At 37.1% G+C, this 19290-nt stretch overlaps 1 long non-coding RNA gene across 1 annotated transcript in view; it reads right to left on the bottom strand.

Moving 5' to 3' along the window:
- Positions 1 to 19290, bottom strand: part of LOC145540915 (uncharacterized) — a 359008-nt gene that overhangs the window by 273413 nt on the left and 66305 nt on the right. The window contains exon 2 of the long non-coding RNA XR_014078634.1: positions 9649 to 9701. This is a non-coding gene — a long non-coding RNA (uncharacterized LOC145540915). The remainder of the gene's footprint in view (positions 1 to 9648; positions 9702 to 19290) is intronic.

Genomic DNA, 19290 nt, shown 5'->3' with positions numbered 1-19290 from the left:
CCAAAGCAGGAGATGTAAGAGACATGGGTTCAATCTCTGGGTCAGGAAGATCCTCTGGAGAAGGGCATGGCAACCCGTGTCAGTATTCTTGCCTGGAGAATCCCATGAAGAGAGGAGCCTGGTGGGCTACATAGGGTCAACATGACTGAGTGACTTAGCAGGCATCCAATATGTATTTCTCGAAGACCTCTTCAAGAAAATTGGAAATATCAAAAGAACACTTCATCCAAAGATGGGCACAATAAAGGACAGACATTGGAAAGATCTAATAGAAACCGAAGAGATCCAGGAAAGATGGAAAGAATACAGAGAACTGTACAAAAAAGATCTTAATGAACCAGATAACCATGATGGTGTGGTTATTCAGCCAGAGCCAGACATTCTAGAGTGTGAAGTTAAGTGGGCCTTATGAAGCACTGCTGTCAATAAAGCTAGTGAAGCCAATGGAATTCCAGCAGAGCTATTTAAAATCTTAAAAAATGGGATGCTATCAAAGTGCTGCACTCAATATGTCAGCAAATTTGGGAAATACAGCAGTGGCCACTGTACTGCAAAAAGGTCAATTCTCATGCCATTTCCCAAGAACGGCAGTACTAAAGAATGTTCAAACTACTAGACAATTACACTCATCTCCCATGCAAGTAAGGTTATGCTCAAAATCGTGCATGTTAAGCTTCAGCATTACATGAATGGAGAATTTCCAGATGTTCAAGCTGGGTTTAGAAAAGACAGAGGAACCAGAGATCCAATTGCCAACATTTGCTGGATCATAGAGAAAGCAAGGGAATTCCAGAAAAAAAAAAAACATCTATCTCTGTTTCATCAACTCTGTTAAAACCTTTGACTGTGTGGATCTTAACAAACTGTGGAAAACTCTTAAAGAGATGGGAATACCAGACCATCTTACCTGTCTCCTGAGAAACCTGTATGTGAGTCAAGAAGCAATAGTAAGAACCCTGTATGGAATAACTGACTGGTTCAGGATTGAGAAAGGAGTTCAACAAAGCTGTTTATTGTCATCCTATTTATTTAACTTGTATGCAGAGCACATCATGAGAAATGCTAGGCTGGATGAGTTACATGCTGGAATCACGATTGCTGGGAGAAATATCAACTACCTCAGAAATGCAAATGATACCACTCTAATGGCAGAAAGTGAAAAGGAGCTAAAGAACCTCTTGATGAGGGTGAAGGAAAAGAGTGAAAAAATAGGCTTAAAACTAAATATTAAATAAACTAAGATCATGGCATCCAGTCCCATCTCTTCATGGCAAACAGAAGGGGAAAAGATGGATGCAGTGACAGATTTCCTCTTCTCAGGCTCTAAAGTCACTGTGGATGGTGACTGAAGCCATGAAATTAGAAGATGTTTGCTTCTTGGCAGGAAAGCTATGACAAACCTAGACTGTGTTAAAAAGCAAAAACATCACTTAGCTGACAAATGTCCATATGGCCAAGGCTATGGTCTTTTCAGTAGTCACATACATTTGTGAAAGCTGGACCATAAAGAAGGCAGAGTGCTGAAGAATTGATGCTTTCAAACTATGGTACTGGAGAAGACTCTTGAGAGTCCTTTGGACAGCTAGAAGATCAAACCAGTCAATCATAAAGGAAATCAGTCCTGAATATTCATTGGAAGGATTGATGCTGAAGCTCCTATACTTTGGCCACCTGATGCGAACAGCCAACTCATTGGAAAAGACCCTGATTGCAAAGATTGAAGGCAGAAGGAGAAAAGGGTGTCAGAGCATGAGATAGTTGGATGGCATCACTGACTCAATGGACATGAACTTGAGCAAACCCCAGGAGATAGTGAAGGACAGGGAAGACTGGCGTGTTGCAGTCCATGGGGTTGTGAAGAGTCGGTCAAGTCTTCGTGACTGAACAACAATATGCATTTTAATATCAAGCCATATCATATTGAAGCAATTAGTCACAAAATGAACCATAAAATTATGATTGATTGGTATGCATTGTTTATCTATTGCTATATAATAAATTACCACAAACAGCAGCTTGAAACAACACATTTATCTTACAGTTTCTATGGGTCAGGAATTTGGGCATATCTTAACTGAGTCCTCTGCTTCAGTCTCTCTCACAAGGTTGTAGTCAGAGAATCAAGCAAGGCTGATGGCTTATATGGAGGCCCAGATAGAGAAATATTTAGCTCTAAATTCACATGAGATTAGCAGATTTTCAGTTCCTCTACGTCCCTCAGACTAAGGGCCTCTGTTCCTAGTAGGTCTCTTTTTCTAGCCATCTGGGATAGACCAAAGGGTAGGCTGCTACATCAAAGCCAGCAAGTGAGTCTCTTCGTATACTATCAAGCCACTGACTACAGACAATAGCTATCAAGATGGAAGTTAGATATTTTTTAATTTTAAATGAAACAAAGATTAATATCTTTAATGATAAAAGGTACAACTCACAAAGAAGAGAGACATCATAAACTACCAGACACTTTAACAACAAAGACACAAAGATACATAAAGCAAAAATCATAAGAAATATAAGGGAAAAGAAAAAATATATAATCATAGTGAGACATATTAACATTTCTCTGAGAATATTTTATCAAGTTCAGGAAAAGTAATATAATCATCTTGAATTATGTCATTAATAATTTGAATATAACAGATTTATATTTAATTAATTTATATTAATCATATCCTACACAAATATGTTTAAAATTTTGTATCTCATATGTTGTCACTATTTGTCCATAGGACGTTTAGAAAAACTGACAAAAAGATAAACATTACAAAATTTCAAAAAGTAGAATTCTTTTTGTGTGTGTGTGATTCAGTTATACATATAAACATATATTATTTTTGAAATTATTTTCCATCATAGGTTATTATAAGATATTGACAATAGTTCCCTGGCTATACAGTAAATCTTTGTTGCTCACTGCATATCTACTTTTTAAAATTATAAATCTAGCATTCTATTCATACCAAGTCAAACAAGTGGAATCAAAATATCATAAATTTTTTAGTTAGGCAAAAATTCATAAGATTACTAATATATATATATTATATATATTACTTATATATATGTATACAAAAGTTTTTCTACTACACTTGATAAATGCTTGAGAAAGAACCTTAAGTAACTCAATATTTTACTAGTCTCCTTAACATTACCAACTCTTCTTCTTCCTGCCTTTAGAGATTATTTTAGGAAAATTTATGTCAGAATAAAAAATTCCTGCTGTTCTTCCAGCAACTACATCCCTTCTCTTCCTTGGACCTTCTCTTAGGACTCAGACTTGAAAGCCATCCTTCAAGATACTATGTTATGTCATTCGGCCTTGACCCCATATCATTAGTATATGGTTTGGTGTTAAATATATCAGCAATAAATGTAACAAGTCTCATGTAAATAAATACATGTATAAATCAAAATATTTATCATTAAGATGTAATCTTGTTATACAAAGAATCACATTCAGTAATAACATTTGACTCAATCAAATGACCCATTACTTAATGAAACACCCTAGTCATTGAGAGTAAACATTTTTGAATTTGCGTGTATTTTCATATGGGAACTCTTTGTTCTCTCAGATTCATACTCTTAAACATTTCCAGATGCTGATAGAATCATTCATCTTGTATGTAAACCATCTGAATTCTTATTTTCTCCTATTTATATTTCCTCTGTATATTTAGAAGTTACTTTAAAATATATATAGTTTAGATTGAAATTGAGGTCATGTGCATAAATCATTTTTTAAAACATAGAGCCATCACCTTACAGGCTTTATAACTCCCTATCACCTTTGGAAAACCATCCAAGCTTCTCTACCTTTTCTAAATCTTGAAGATTTACTCTATCTACAATGCTATCTGAAGATTTCTGTTTGTGGCTTTCGAGGGGGAAGGAGGAAAGGCTGGATTATCCTTGAAGTCTCCTAGTTCCCTCAATACAGGCTGATGTGTGGTCATCAGGTACTTTCTAGACCTTGTAAAGCAAAGCATAAATCACATCGTATTCTCAGTCAGCCCACCTACTGAGGTCATATTTGGAAATCAGGATACAAGGGTTAGTCTCTAGATAGATGCCTGAATATTTCTTGGAAGGACTGATGCTGAAGCTGAAGCTCCAATACTCTGGCCACTTGATGTGAAGAGCTGACTCATTGGAAAAGACCCTGATGCTGGGAACGATTGACGGCAGGAGGAGAAGGAGGCAACAGAGGATGAGATGATTGGATGGCATCACTGACTCGACGGACATCAATTTGAGCAAACTCTGGGAGATAACGGAGGACAGGGAAGCCTGGCGTGCTGCAGTCCATGGGGTTGCAAAGAGTTGTACACAACTCAGCAACTGAACAACAACAAGATACCACAGAAGGGCTTATATCCTGTGTATACTATGTAAGAGAGGGGTGCAGCCCCTTCACCAGGTTGTTCAGTAGGAGAGGAACTGCTTAATTGATGACTGATTATAGTATTTATGGCCTTTTCTCTAGATATTTTGTTTAATACTGGGGCAGAGTTGCCTCCTCCTTGGTCAACAGTCCTGAAATGGTGCTCATGTATGGCATTATTAGAGACCAAGGCAAACTCCCAAACATCACATATTCTAAGAATATTTCTAAGAGTTCTCCAATGGGCAGCATAACTATCAGAAATAAACATACATGTAAATTAGTGTATTCCTCTTTAGCTGAAAAATTGATGACATTTGGACCTTTGGAAGGGAGAAACAAACCAGATATTCTCTTCTTTTGATACAAGATATAAGCAATCAATTTAACTCCATTAAAAAATCAAATCTTTCTGCTTTAAATGAGTAAAAGTAGGATCACATCTTAACTACTCTCAGGAAAATTATTTTTATATTACTTGGCAATTATGCTTGGCGGAGAGATTAATTTATAGCATGACTCTTTTAATAGCAGCACTTAATTTGATCATTAAAACAGGACACAGAGTCAAGACCAAACTACAGAATTGGAAGTTCTTATTTTAGGCATTTCATGCCAAATGAAATACAGATATCACCTAGCGGGAAAATGCTATAGTCTTACTGCATGCTTCAGTTTATATAATATAAAAAATCACTGGAAGTTAAAATGATTCCAGCATTTTGCAATTAAGCAAGAAAACTTTAGAGAAATGAGTTGTTGGAAAGGAAATACAACTGTAACTATTTATACTCTATATAATATTGGCACTTCTTTTTCAAATGACAGGACATGTAACACAAGTCAGTCTTCCTCACACAGAAATAAAAACCAAATTGAAATTGTATAACAAGCCTGCCAATATGAAAGCAGTGGGACAGTACACATTTTCCTTCTTCTAGGAGACAAGTTATAAAGAACTTCAGAGAATGCATTTCCAGGAACAAAGTACTGTAACACACACATACGTGCATGCACGCGCGCTATCGCACAAAAGGCTGAAAGGTCACACAACTCCTGTCCCAGAGGATGTCTAGAATTTTCTCCAATTCTGCTTTCTTACTACTTCTCTGAGGTCCTGTATTATATGCCATGGTAGGAAATGTTTTAGTCTCTGTGACTTGCCACCATAAATTTTATTTCTAATCTCTCACTCATGTAATATGTTCTACAACTGTTCTTCATGTACTCTTCCTTCCAAGATCCCAGATAAAGAAGCAGCCCTGTCTAGATATTACAATTCCCAACACAGAGAGAAAATAGAAAAGTATAATCTTGCAGTTATGGTTAAGTTCTCTTCTTGAAAGCAGAACACACCAATTCCAAAGCAAGTCATGGGCCAAGCCTGATGGTCATAGCACATGGATGCAGAATCCAGCAAGAAGGGAATATATTGAACAATAATCAAAATTATTACAGATCATCACACTCAAATAAATAACTTGATGTCAACAGTGATCAGTTTTTGGAGAAATGAACTAAGTTGTGGGGATTTAGGGAATGTTTTTTTGTTTTAATTTTCTTAAGTGATCCACTCAGACTTTCTTTCATTATGACCAAGAAAAGAATTGGAGTTGAGAGTTTAGATCTTGAGTATTCTTCCTACAAAGGAACACCGCCACCTTCATCAGAGTGCAGGGTACATTCTAGCAAAAGTAAGTCAGCTCCTCTTGGCTCATTTTCTGACATATATTCTTATTACCAAAGATTTACTATGATAGTAATATGTGGTCATGATAAAAAATTCTAACAGCAACACAGCAAAATTTTAAAAGCCCACTACATCCCTTTGTGAGATCAAATTGCCAATATCCGCCGGATCATCGAAAAAGCAAGAGAGTTCCAGAAAAACATCTATTTCTGCTTTATTGACTATGCCAAAGCCTTTGACTGTGTGGATCACAATAAACTGTGGAAAATTCTGAAAGAGATGGGAATATCAGATCATCTGACCTGTCTCTTGAGAAACCTGTATGCAGGTCAGGAAGCAACAGTTAGAACTGGACATGGAACAACAGACTGGTTCCAAATAGGAAAAGGAGTACGTCAAGGCTGTATATTGTCACCCTGCTTATTTAACTTATATGCAGAGTACATCATGAGAAACGCTGGGCTGGAAGAAACACAAGCTGGAATCAAGATTGCCGGGAGAAATATCAATAACCTCAGATATGCAGATGACACCACCCTTATGCCAGAAAGTGAAGAAGAACTAAAGAGCCTCTTGATGAAGGTGAAGGAGGAGAGTGAAAAAGTTGGCTTAAAGCTCAATGTTCAGAAAACTAAGATCATGGCATCTGGTCCCATCACTCCATGGGAAATAGATGGGGAAACAGTGGAAACAGTGTCAGACTTTACTTTTTTGGGCTCCAGAATCACTGCTGATGGTGACTGCAGCCATGAAATTAAAAGACGCTTACTCCTTGGAAGGAAGGTTAGGGCCAACCTAGATAGCATGTTTAAAAGCAGAGACATTACTTTGCCAACAAAAGTCCGTCTAGTCAAGACTATGGTTTTTCCAGTGGTCATGTATGGATGTGAGAGTTGGATAGTGAAGAAAGCTGAGCGCCGCAGAATTGATGCTTTTGAACTGTGGTGTTGGAGAAGACTCTTGAGAGTTTCTTGGACTGCAAGGAGATCCAATCAATCCATCCTAAAAGAGATCAATCCTGGGTGTTCATTGGAAGGTCTGATGTTGAAGCTGAAGCTCCAATACTTTGGCCACCTCATGCGAAGGGTTGACTCATTGGAAAAGACCCTAATGCTGGGTAGGATTGGGGGCGGGAGGAGAAGGGGATGACAGAGGATGAGATGGTTGGATGGCATCACCGACTCGATGAACATGGGTTTGGGTAGACTCCGGGAGTTGGTGATGGACAGAGAGGCCTGGCGTGCTGCAATTCATGGGGTCGCAGAGAGTCGGACACGACTGAGCGACTGAACTGAACTGAACATCCCTTAGTCCCACTCTACACTCTTTGCAGATAGTTCTCAAAATCATCCCAGACATCGTTCATGCATATACTCTTTGTTTCTTCATTTGAAAACTAAGAATAATAATATCACCACAAACGATTTTTGTATCCAATGACTTAAAAAATGTGAAACTTTTAGCAGAGTACCTTACACATAGTAAATTGTTAATCATTACTTTTGCCAAGCACTGCTCTAAGTGCTTTGCAGGCATTTATTTACCCACACATTCACATCCACACACACACACACACAAACTCCAGCATAAAATCACCACTCCCACCATCAAAGACACATGCACTTTAATTACTATTTAAAATATCTTCTTAAAATAATTTACCATGTTAACCCAAATACATCTCACTCATTTTTCAAAGATTATGAGACTTCCTTGGTGGCTCAGACGGTGAAGCATCTGCCTACAATGTGGGAGACCTGGGTTCGATCCCTGGGTTGGGAAGATCCTCTGGAGAAGGAAATGGCAACCCACTCCAGTACTTTTGCCTGGAAAATCCCATGGACGGAGGAGCCTGGTAGGCTACATACAGTCCATGGGGTCGCAAAGAGTAGGACACAACTGAGCAACTTCACTCACTCATGAGGTACCCCACTAAATGGGTTGCACTAGATTTATTTAACCAAAAACCTTTCTTAAGGATTTTCTCTTTTTCCATTACAAAAACACATAAATGAACATGCTTGTGCTATAGTGTCAATTCTTGGAAATCAAATAACTCAATCAAATCCATACATTTTTGAGTGATTTTTGCCAAGTTTTCCCTGAGATAGTCACTGAGGCTTTTAACAAAGTCTTGATTCTGATTGGATTGCACTTTACTCCCTCATTGAATAATTTCATGTATGGCTATATGATTTAACTTGGCTAATAACATGAAATTAGCAGAAATATTATAACATGCTACATATTTCACTACAACCCACCCTTCCCTCACCACAGTAAAAGACAATGCCCAAATAGCAACTGCTTCATCAGTTTGTTCATTTAGTGAGGACAGAACAAAAGAGAGCTGATCTGAGAAGGGTATGTAGCATAGAAATAAAACTTCCAGTTTTAAGTCCCAAAGAGTTCAAGATGGTTTGTTTTCACAAACAAGTTTGTCAAAACAGCAGTAACTATTACAATAGAATTCCTCTTTATAAAGAAGTGACAATTTTTTTTTTACACTTGGATTCTTATTCAGGAAAAATCAAATTGTAAACAGTTGACTGTTCTAGGAAGTAGGAGATGGTTAGGTATTAAAAGGTATATCTGACAAAAGTATGCTACAAAATGGATAGATTACTGTTAAAATTAGTCGAAATATAATAGTTCCTTCTCTGTGATTATTTAAATTTTAAAGAAAACAGGTCTCTTGATAAGTTGCAAAGGACAGTTTTAAGGTTGATATTTCTTTTTCACATGATATTCACTGCATATCATAAAACAGACAAATACTTGTCACTTAATTCTATGTAGGCATATAAAAATCAACTATAAAATTTGACTGGAGTGCCATAATCATTAATGGAACTAGAGTTTGGATTCCATTTTCTGAATATGTAGGACAACATTATATACCAATCCTTCCAGTCATATTTATGGCATGCTACATTCTGTGTATCTTTCCTAGACAGAACCTTGTAAACCCAAAGGCGATGTGCTATGTATACAGCAGGACAAACTGAGAGAACTCTCAGAGTGCTTCACTGTTTCCCCATCCGAACTGAACTGCCCCCATTCAACACTTCCTGATCTCAGTGGAGAAGACCCAACTGCATATATGATAGGTCCAGACCGAATTCCAGTATCAGCTGATTTTTCTTAAACAGAAGCATATTGCTTTGTGCCTTAGATCATTTCACCATTTCTGATTTTTTTTTCCCTAAGATTACTTATGATCTCCACGAGTGCTAGACAGACTTCTCGGCCCTCCAGAGGTGGGCAGCTTGGTCCTTTCAATGACATCATCTGTCTCATGTCCCCACCAAAGGACAAAAGCTAGTTGCCCTTTATGTACCTTTCAGAACATTTCTGAACAAGTTTTGTTGTGCACTTCTAGGCATTTTGGTTCAACTTTGTAAAACTGTTCATTGCTGTCACAGCTCCTTTCCATTATAGCTGAGAGATTAGATGGAACATATATTCTTGGATGGATTTTTTGAACAAATAAGGATATTGTCTAGATATTGCCCTGAGGTATGCTGCAGGACAATGTTAATCTGCCGGGTGGACTGAGATGAGAAGGGAAGCATACCTTAGAGAGTCTCTGCTGATACCACCATCTCCTTCAGCTCCTCAGATTCCATGCTGAAAAAGAAAAGTTTAAATTTTGTTAAAATTCAAATTGGATACTCAAGGAAAACAGTCTTATGTTCTAACATATATGAAGCAAATATATATATATTTTATGATGTTAAAGATTTTATGTTGAAGTACTTTTCATTGTAAGGTTGAACTGATCAATTTTTAGTTTCAAATTCTTATATTCTTTACTGAATGTCAAAAAAAGGCCAGAGAACACATATGAGTGGGAATTTGTAAATCATATGCAACTTTATTTTAGGACTATATTTAGCTCTTGCTAGAAAAAAGTTAAAAGTTATCCCATACAGCTTGGTTTACAAAAATATAACCATATAATATGGTAGGCTTTACAAAAAAAAAACTGCTGTAGTAATTGTTTCCCTTTTGTATTTTCTAAGCATCAATTTTTCTTGTACATCTTAAATTTAAGTGGGTATATTAACAATTCCTATAATTTATATACCTATTCATATCTGTTTCTCTCAAATGTATAATGGATTATATTACCACTATTCTAAAGTAAATGTTGGCTTGCTAACTATTGCATCAGGGGCTATAAGAAAAATACGAATATACCAATATATTGGTTTTACAATACCAACTCTCAAAATTATTGTTCAGTTTCTTAGTATTATAGTGGTATACTTTGATGAATCAATTAGAAATTAGAGTTGTCTTCTATTTAAAGTAAGCAAAGGCCCAATTTGCATATATATATATATATATATATATTTGCTTCTTTTGTGGTAAAATTCTTATTGAAGCCACCTAATATAAGAGGAAAGGAATACCTTTTATCATCTATATTGTACATGTGTGTGCACAATAAAGGAATCTTACGCTTTTAATTTGCAAACTTAAAAATTCAGAATCATCTCAAAATTATTTTATCCTTTATGAAAAATAAGAGAATAAGCATTTATTCACAAGTAAATACATTACAGACTTTTAAATAGTTCTTGAGAGGTACGCTGTGATTATACTCTTCAACTTAATGAATGTGTGCCCTTGGTATTATTCTGTACCTTGAATATTGAATTCTTTGAACACTCTCAACTAAATTCTGTATCTCATTTGTGGAAGAACTATCTATAAAAACATGAAAGGTAAAAAAAAATAAAAAAAAAAAAAACATGAAAGGTAAAAAGAAACCTTACTGATGATTGGAGAAATTGAGAGTTAAAGTAGTGAAATAACTAAAAGCTGTTGTTTAGTTGTTAAGTCACATCTGACTCTTTGTGATCCCATGGACACACGTGATCCCATGGAGCCTGCTAGGCTCCTCTATCCATGGGATTTTCCAAGCAAGAATACTGGAGTGAGTTGTAATTTCCTACATTAATTTATAACAATTTCTGTGTATAGCAACAGGTCTTTGGGCTTCAATTTTTGTGGATTTGTGCATGTTTTCTTGAAACAAATGGTTTGGCTCCCAAAGTCATCTAAAGACTTCTGTTAAAATGGCATTGGGTTAGAAGCTCTAGAGATCTGTTCACAAGCAACTTCCTATTAAAAGCCAAAGAACGTTAAAAAAGTAATCATTACATAAATTTGCAACCTATTATAAAATAATTATTTGTTTTGCTAATTTCCCCATAGGGTTAAAACACACTTGGGTTAATTAGTTATCTGATGCTTTTATTTCTGCTGTCACTCTACTGAAGAAAAAAAATCCTACAACCTCACATGTTCATTCCACTTTAAAACCTATGGCCATAATTTAAACTGGACTTTCACACCTGCCTAATAATCCTTCTGGTTTTCTTAGTCAACTCTCTTTTCTAATTTTCAAAAAACACTTTTGAAAACTTCTACCTTACCACCTTTCTCAACATTATCAGAAAAGTTCCTCAAAAATCATGGGACATATTAGAAAGATTTGAGGATTTCTACCGTATGTGATATGAGGGCTGAAACCATTATTTGACTGTTTCAACACAGCCTTAGCAGGTTGGAGAGCTCAAAGATGACCTAACAGCTAACAACCAGGTATAACACTAACATGTCAGATGAACACATCCCTGTTTCATTGTCCTCATCATTTTCATAACTGTAGAAAAAGTAAAATACAGTTCTCACAACCACTAAAATAAGGTCAATTATCTTACAACCTTGGAGGGGGATTATTAATCAGTCATTCAACAAATATTGAGTGCCTGCTTCTATATGTTACATGTGAAGCTTCTCAGACAAAGTAGGTTTTATTTTCACTGTAGGAGGAAAAAGATAGTTATAAGGTTGTATTATATAACAAACATTTCTATACAGTATACTCTTTTACCAAGTTGATACCATTGACCTAGCTAGCTAAGCACTCTATTCCTGTTTTCAACATGGCTAGTTTTTGAAGAAAGTGGCTCCAGCAAATTTTCCCTACTTTAGTAATTGCTGTCACAATGGGGCATATCCATATGTCCTTCAGTATTCACGGGGATTGGTTCCAAGAACCCCTTCAGGTACCAAACTTCAGGGACACTCAAGTCCCTTAAATGAAATTCCATAGTACTTGCATCCTCCCATATACTTTAAATCATCTCTATGTTATTTATTCTTGTTGTTGTTCAGTCGCCAAGTCGTAGCCAACTCCTTGTCACCTCAGAAGTGCAGCACCCCAGGCCTCCCTGTCCCTCACCATCTCCTGGAGTTTGCCCAAGTTCATAGCTTGCATCGGTGACGCCATCCACCCATCTCATCCTCTAGTGCCCTCTTCTTCTGCCCTCAGTCCTTCCCAGCATAAGGGATTTTTTTCAATGAGCTGGCTGTTTGCATCAGGTGGCCAAAATACTGGAGCTTCAGCTTCAGCATCAGTCCTTCCAATCAGTATTCAGGGTTGATTTCCTTAAGATTGACTGGTTTGATCCCCTCACTGTCCAAGGGACTCTTAGGAGTCTTCTTCAGCACCACAGTTTGAAGGCACCAATTATTTGGCACTCTGCCTTCTATACGGTCTAGCTCTCACAACTGTACATGACCACTGGGAAGACCATAGTCTTGACAGCATGGACCTTTGTCGGCAGAGTGATGTCTCTGCTTTTCAACACACTGTCTGTGTTTGTCATAGCTTTTCTCCCAAGAAGCAATTGTCTTCTGATTTCATGGCTGCAGTCACCATCCACAGTGATTTGAGAGTCCAAGAAAAGGAAATTTGTCACTGTTTATAACTTTTCCCCTCCTATTTGCCATGAAGTAATGGAGCTGGATGTCATGATCTTAGTTTTTCTAACATTCAGTTTTAAGCTGGCTTTTTCACTCTCCTCTTTGGAGGCTCAGACACTATTACTTATAATACCTAATAAAGTGTAAATGCTATGCAAATAGTTGCAATTACAATTAATCCTTGAACAATGCAAGGGTTAAGGGTGCTGAACTTTTCTTAGTCAAAAATTCTCATATGACTTTAGAGTCAGCCATGAATATCTGTGGTTCTACATCCATATATCAAACCAACCACAGATTATCCAATACTATAGTATGCTTTATTGAAAAATATCTGTATATAAATTGACCTGTGCATTTCAAATCTATGTTGATCAAGGGTCAACTGTACAATGTAAATGCTATTTAATTAGTTGCCAGTATGTGGCAAATTCAAGTTTTGCTTTTTGGACCTTTTCTGAATTTTTTTTTCAAATATTTTCAATACATGGTTGGTTGACTCTATAGATGCAGAACCAACACATATGGGAATCAGACCATATACGGCATGAAATTAGACGCTACCCTAGATTAGGCTGGAGACTACTGTCAAAAGTCATATAAATAATTACCACAGCAATTTTTGTTTAATGTCTAAGACATTACATGGTTAAACAAGTGTATTTGAATACAGGTCCCCTTTGAGAGAATGCTCATAAACCTCCCAGTGCTTGGAGTGTCAAATCAATCTGATTAAATCCTCTTACAGAGCTGAAATACAGGATGAATCACTCAGCTCAGGGTGCTTCTTAAAAGAACAGAAAACGACTCTCCCAATATATTTTTATATAGATTATTGCACCCCTGTTTCTGTGTGACAGGTGGAGAAGATTCCTTCTTGCAAAAATTTCTACCCACTATAAGAAATCAACATGACACTCTTGTAGAGTGTTGAGAAAACTGATCAGCAATTAGGTCAAATATTACCAAATTAATTATTAAGTAATTGACCATGATAAATTGAGTAGTTGTTAATTTCTGTTATATAAAACATATAATAAAGGAAACGTCTACCTTTTTTAAGCCCTGTTACCTCATCCTGAGCCAATCCTACCCATGTATCTTCTAAGCAAAAATGTCAAATGAAGGATATTTTTATGTAGGAAATTCACCTCAGCAAGATTCAAGAACCTCAATAATCAAACTTAGACTTCACTCTCCATAGATTATAAACAGAGAACTAAGTTATATATTTTACATGTTGAGTATTTTAGAAAACTTGTACGTCATGAGACAAGAACAGCTGTCGAGCTAATCAAAAGGAAGTGCGTAGGAACACAGGGCATTTTAGACCCTGTTCACCACTGAGATGAGATTTACAGAGACTTCGCCGAGTGTCCCTTCCAGCAATAGGCTAAGCAGTGCCAGCAAAGATTTCAAAGTGGGTGAAGTATCAGAAGCCACTCCAAAGACAAATCCATAGGTCTGGATCCAACCTGTTGATGTTGTTCAGAGATGGGGGCAGGCAGGCAGGTAAGAGTCAGATTGGAGGATGACAACTCCTAATCCCAGTCTATTGAAACCAGTGGACTCCTGAGGGGTATCAGGGGTAGGTTAGTAATAGATGCGGGCGTAAGTGAGGTATATGGTAATAAAATCAGAATAAATTCCTAAAGAAACAGAAAAGTTTGCTGAGGCTACAGCCATCCTTTTTTGGAAGGAATAATAATTAGTTTGTTGTGTTTCTTGAGAAAAAATAATTGTAACAAAATTTATTGATGGTAAGATACAGGTACAGGGTGTCTGAGGGAATCAAGGCTGGCACCAAGTACACCTCTGGCCAGTGTTGAGCAGCAGGTCCCTTTGCAAGCTGACCTATCAGTGCTTCCATTGCTCTTTTGCTGTGATCAATGTGATAGGCTTTCACTGGATATCTCAGTTCATACTATGCATGCTAAGTCACTTCAGTTGTGTCCAACTCTTTGCAACCCAATGGACTGTGGCCTCCTCTGTCCGTGGGATTCTCCAGGCAAGAATACTTGAGTGGGTTGTCATGCCCTCCTCCAGGGAATCTTCCTGAACCAGGGATCAAACCCACATCTCTTATATCTCATGCTTTGGCAGGTGAGTTCTTTACCACTAATACTAGTGCCACCATATTGTACACTGCATATTTCTCCTACTCTCTATATTTATATTCTTTACAATGTGACTTTGCAGCTTTTCACATCAAGAGCTGGAGTCCATATTCCCTTCTCCTAAATCTTGACTGGCCTTGTAACTTGTTTAGGGCAGGAAAATGCAACAGAAGTGATGGTGTGCCAGTTCAATCCAAGGTCTCAAGTGCCTTACTTGCCTCTCTCTGTTCATTCTCTTGGAACCCTGAGCAGCCACTATGAGAACAATCACAGGCTACCCGCTGGATAATGAAAGAACACATGGAACCAAGGTGAGCAGCCTCAACAAAAGCTATTCTAGAATAAACAGCCCCCAGCTGACCTGGTAGCTAACTACAGACATAAGCTGCGAAGCCCAGCCCATACTAATGACCAGCAGAATTATCTAAAAAAATTTTAAATGATTATTATTTTAAGCCAGTAAGTTTTGTAATTTTTTCCCCATGAGAAAAGCTAACTGATGCAGAAGTAATTGGTTCCTAGAATTGAGGTGCTGCCATGACAAAAATCTAAAATAAGCGCCATTGGCAGCGAGCACTGAGCAGAGGCTGGAAAAAATGGCAAACAAACTCTTAGCAAATGCTGGGGGAAAAAAAATAAAGCAAATTGTTATTGAAGGTTAGAAAAAATGGCGATCTATGCTGTTTAGAATAAAATAATTGGCAAAAGAGCTGCCTACAGGAACTTGAAAGATGATGAATGTATATAATTAACTTTTGATTTTGGCTAAAGAGATCTCCACAGAATGTTGAAATGTCAGCTGGTTGGTCCTAGATGCATGTACGTACAGGAAGAAAGAAATGGGCTAAATAAAGACCTGGCCAGTTTGCAAGAAAAATTTTGAAGGAATAGAGAGGGGACAAAATTTTCTGGGATATAAAGGAATTTGTTTTTATCTTTAGTCTTCCCAGCCAGTAAAAATTCTCAAAGTAAAATGAGGCTTGAGGAAAAAGATCTATTCAAGAGTGTAGCTCCAAAACCCTTTCTTGAGATATCTGAAAGAATATGTTGTCAAATAGACTCTCTCAAATAGACAAAACTGCTCCTCACATTCTTAAGAATGTGCTTTCACAAAAGTCCAATTCCAAAGAGACATAAACAAGTCTATTTGGAGATGCACAAGTCTTAGAGACAATCATGGGTAAGGTTTTTTAACAAATGGAATAAGCACAAATCAAACTCATACTAAGTCCATATGACTTGGATATGTAAAAGCAACATTGTCTCACCGAGAATGATTTTGTTCAAATTGCAAAAAGCCCTCTGGACTCCAACATTACAGTCAGGAAGCTGGCTAAGGAAATTTTTCAAAAAGCTAAGGAAGAAAATGGTAAAGGAAAGATGTTCTAGAGGACAGCGCCAGGAGCCCAGAGGGTAGATCCAAGAGCCATGAAAAACAAATGGGGGACCTACTCCCAAGGAACATTGTTATTGTTGTTCACTCACTAAGTCTTGTCCGACTCTTTGCAACCCATGGACTGCAGCATGCTAGGGTTCCCCCCAAAAAGATGTCCTTATCATCATAGGGAATTGGAATGCAAAAGTAGTAAGTCATCAGATACCTGGAGCAATAGGCAAGCTTGGCCCTGGAGTACAAAATGAATCAGGGCAAAGGCTAACAGAGTTTTACCAAGAGAACACACTGGTCATTGCATACACCCAAGGAACATAATCTTGCCTTAATCAAAGAATATTCATTATTCCAAGTTAAGGGAGCCTGACAACTTTCCCACCTAGATTTTAAAAGTGCTGTTGGCCAGTCACTGGTATGCACCTCTCATTTTTTGCTCTTTTAGAATGGTAGATCTATTGAACTTACCCTATTCCTGCATCAATTTATATCAGATGTTTGTGAGACAGATTATTTCATTTTATGAGTCTTTATATCAGGGAAATTCACACATAAGTTTCATTTGAATTTTACATGGATTATTTACATCCTAGAATTTAAGCTTGATACTATAGTTCCATGGTCTGACTTTTAGAGATACTCAGATAAGGAAGAATATATGCATGGGAAGGGATATGAAAATTGTAGCCAGAAGGCAAACTGGCAGATTCCAGAACTGGTAATAATTCATCATTCTTCCTTGTAATCTATGTCATTTGCAATGTGACTATTGAGATACAATGAGAGCTCACTTTGGGCATGCTTCTCAAACTTTTCTCAGCTTTTCTTCCTCACTTAAAAAATGGTGAAAAAAAAAAGTACCTACCTTTTATGTTAAGCACTTAGGATAACATATATACATATATGTACATATTGTACATATATACATATATGTACATATGGTACATATATACATATATGTGTGATAAATATATATAATATATATTTATTGTATACAATATATACAATTTATTGTATACTACATATATAATATACAATATTTATTGTATACCATATACAATTGTATATATTTATTGTATACCATATACAATTGTATAAAATATATTTATTGTATACCATATACAATAAATGCTCGATATGTATACAATAAATGCTCAATCCATATCAATTTACCCTTATTAGTGCTTCTAAGGAGAAAGAAATGGGTCTTCACCAATATTATAGTAATTAACCTTGTTAGACACCTGTGATTAGGTCACTGTGCTTGGCACTTCATATGTAATGTTTAATGCTTATAACAAAACTCTAAGTAGTTGTTTTGACTTCCTTTTTACACATAAGAAAACCAAGTAATAATGATGTCGATTGTTGTTGTCTAGTCACTAAGTCATGTCCAAATCTTTTCAACCCCATGGACTGTAGCCCGCCAGGCTCCTCTGTCCAGGGGATTTCCCAGGCAAGAATACTGAAATGGGTTGTGATTTCCTTCTCCAGGGGATCTTCCTGACCCAGGAATCAAACCCACAGCTCCTGCACTGCAGGCAGATTCTTTACCACTGAGCCACCAGGGAAGCCCAAAGATGTTGATTAACTACATCCAAATCTATGATCAAGACAGCCATCACGCCAAGGTTTGAAAGTCATTCTGAACCTTTCTACTATGCCAAGACCTCTGTGGTAGATTGAATAATGGTCCCAATTCTCTCCCCTGTACTGTTAACACTCACCCATTCCTTTATGATGGCCTTATGGTAGGTGGAATTATCCCTAAACTTTGGTATTGGCCATGTGATTTGCTTTGGCCAGTGACTGATTGATGTGACATGAGTAGAAGTTTGAAATATGATTAGACACTTCTGATTGTCCTCTTATGCTCCTGTTATAGCCATGAGAAGAACATATCCAGGAAGCTGCTCCCCCTCCAGCTGAGTACTCTAAATGAGGTAAATGGAGCAGAGTTGCCCTGACTCACAGGTACAATTACAGATAATTCACAGGCTACCAGGATGTGCTTTCTCACATGAGCAAGAAGTACTTAGTTTTGTTTGCCATGGAGATTTTTGTTATTGCATGTCACCTAGCAAAATCTGACTGCTACAGCTTTCTAGAATCTTCAAATGTTGAAAGATATAGCAACAGCAAAATATTTCACAGCCTGAAATTTTCTAAAACTTGATAAGTGAATTTATCATAATAAGAAGATAAGTGAATTTCAACCCAAAATGGGGGAAACAGCTCTTTTGATATGTAAGATAATATTTTAATCTCAAGTTTGAGCTTGAGAAATCTATGCATAGATATCTTGTGTGAAATTTAACCCTAGTTTTGAGTTATAAAATATACTTATATAGGGAGGGATTGATTCAGTGGATCTGAGGTTTTCAAACCTCACACTTTCCAAATAGAGGTTTGGTATCTGACTGGCTCCTGGGAGATAACCTCTAAGCCTTTGAAAAATTCTGTTTCAAAGAGTATCTTCATTTATCTGATGCCTTCAGCTAAGCTAGGTAGTTTATGCTAACAATGTAACTTATGTTGGGGGCTTTGGGTCACATGGTACTGGTTTGACATTCAGATGGACTGGAGAGTAAGGTCAACCTCATGGGCATACCATGTCTACATAACCAACCCCAAATTAAAAAAAAAAAAGATCTAGACATCAAGTCTTAGGTGTACTTCCTGGCTTAAGAAAACCCATATGTGTTGTCACATAGTGTTGCTGGAAGAATTAGATGCTGTGAGACTCCTAGTTGGTGTGAGAGACTCCTAGAGACTCCTAGGAAAGGTCAACTAAAAGCTTACACCTAGTCTATCCTGGATTCTGCCCTACATGCCTTTCACCTTTGTTGATACTGATCTGTATCCTTTCACTTTAATAAACCCTAACAGATTTCAGAGCTCCATAAGTTCTCCTAGGAAATCCCTGAAA

This window comes from Giraffa tippelskirchi, chromosome 3, assembly GCF_054371585.1.
Source record: "Giraffa tippelskirchi isolate mGirTip1 chromosome 3, T2T-mGirTip1v1.2.pri, whole genome shotgun sequence".
NCBI classification, from domain to species: domain Eukaryota; kingdom Metazoa; phylum Chordata; class Mammalia; order Artiodactyla; family Giraffidae; genus Giraffa; species Giraffa tippelskirchi.
This window is presented reverse-complemented; position numbering and strand designations above follow the sequence as displayed.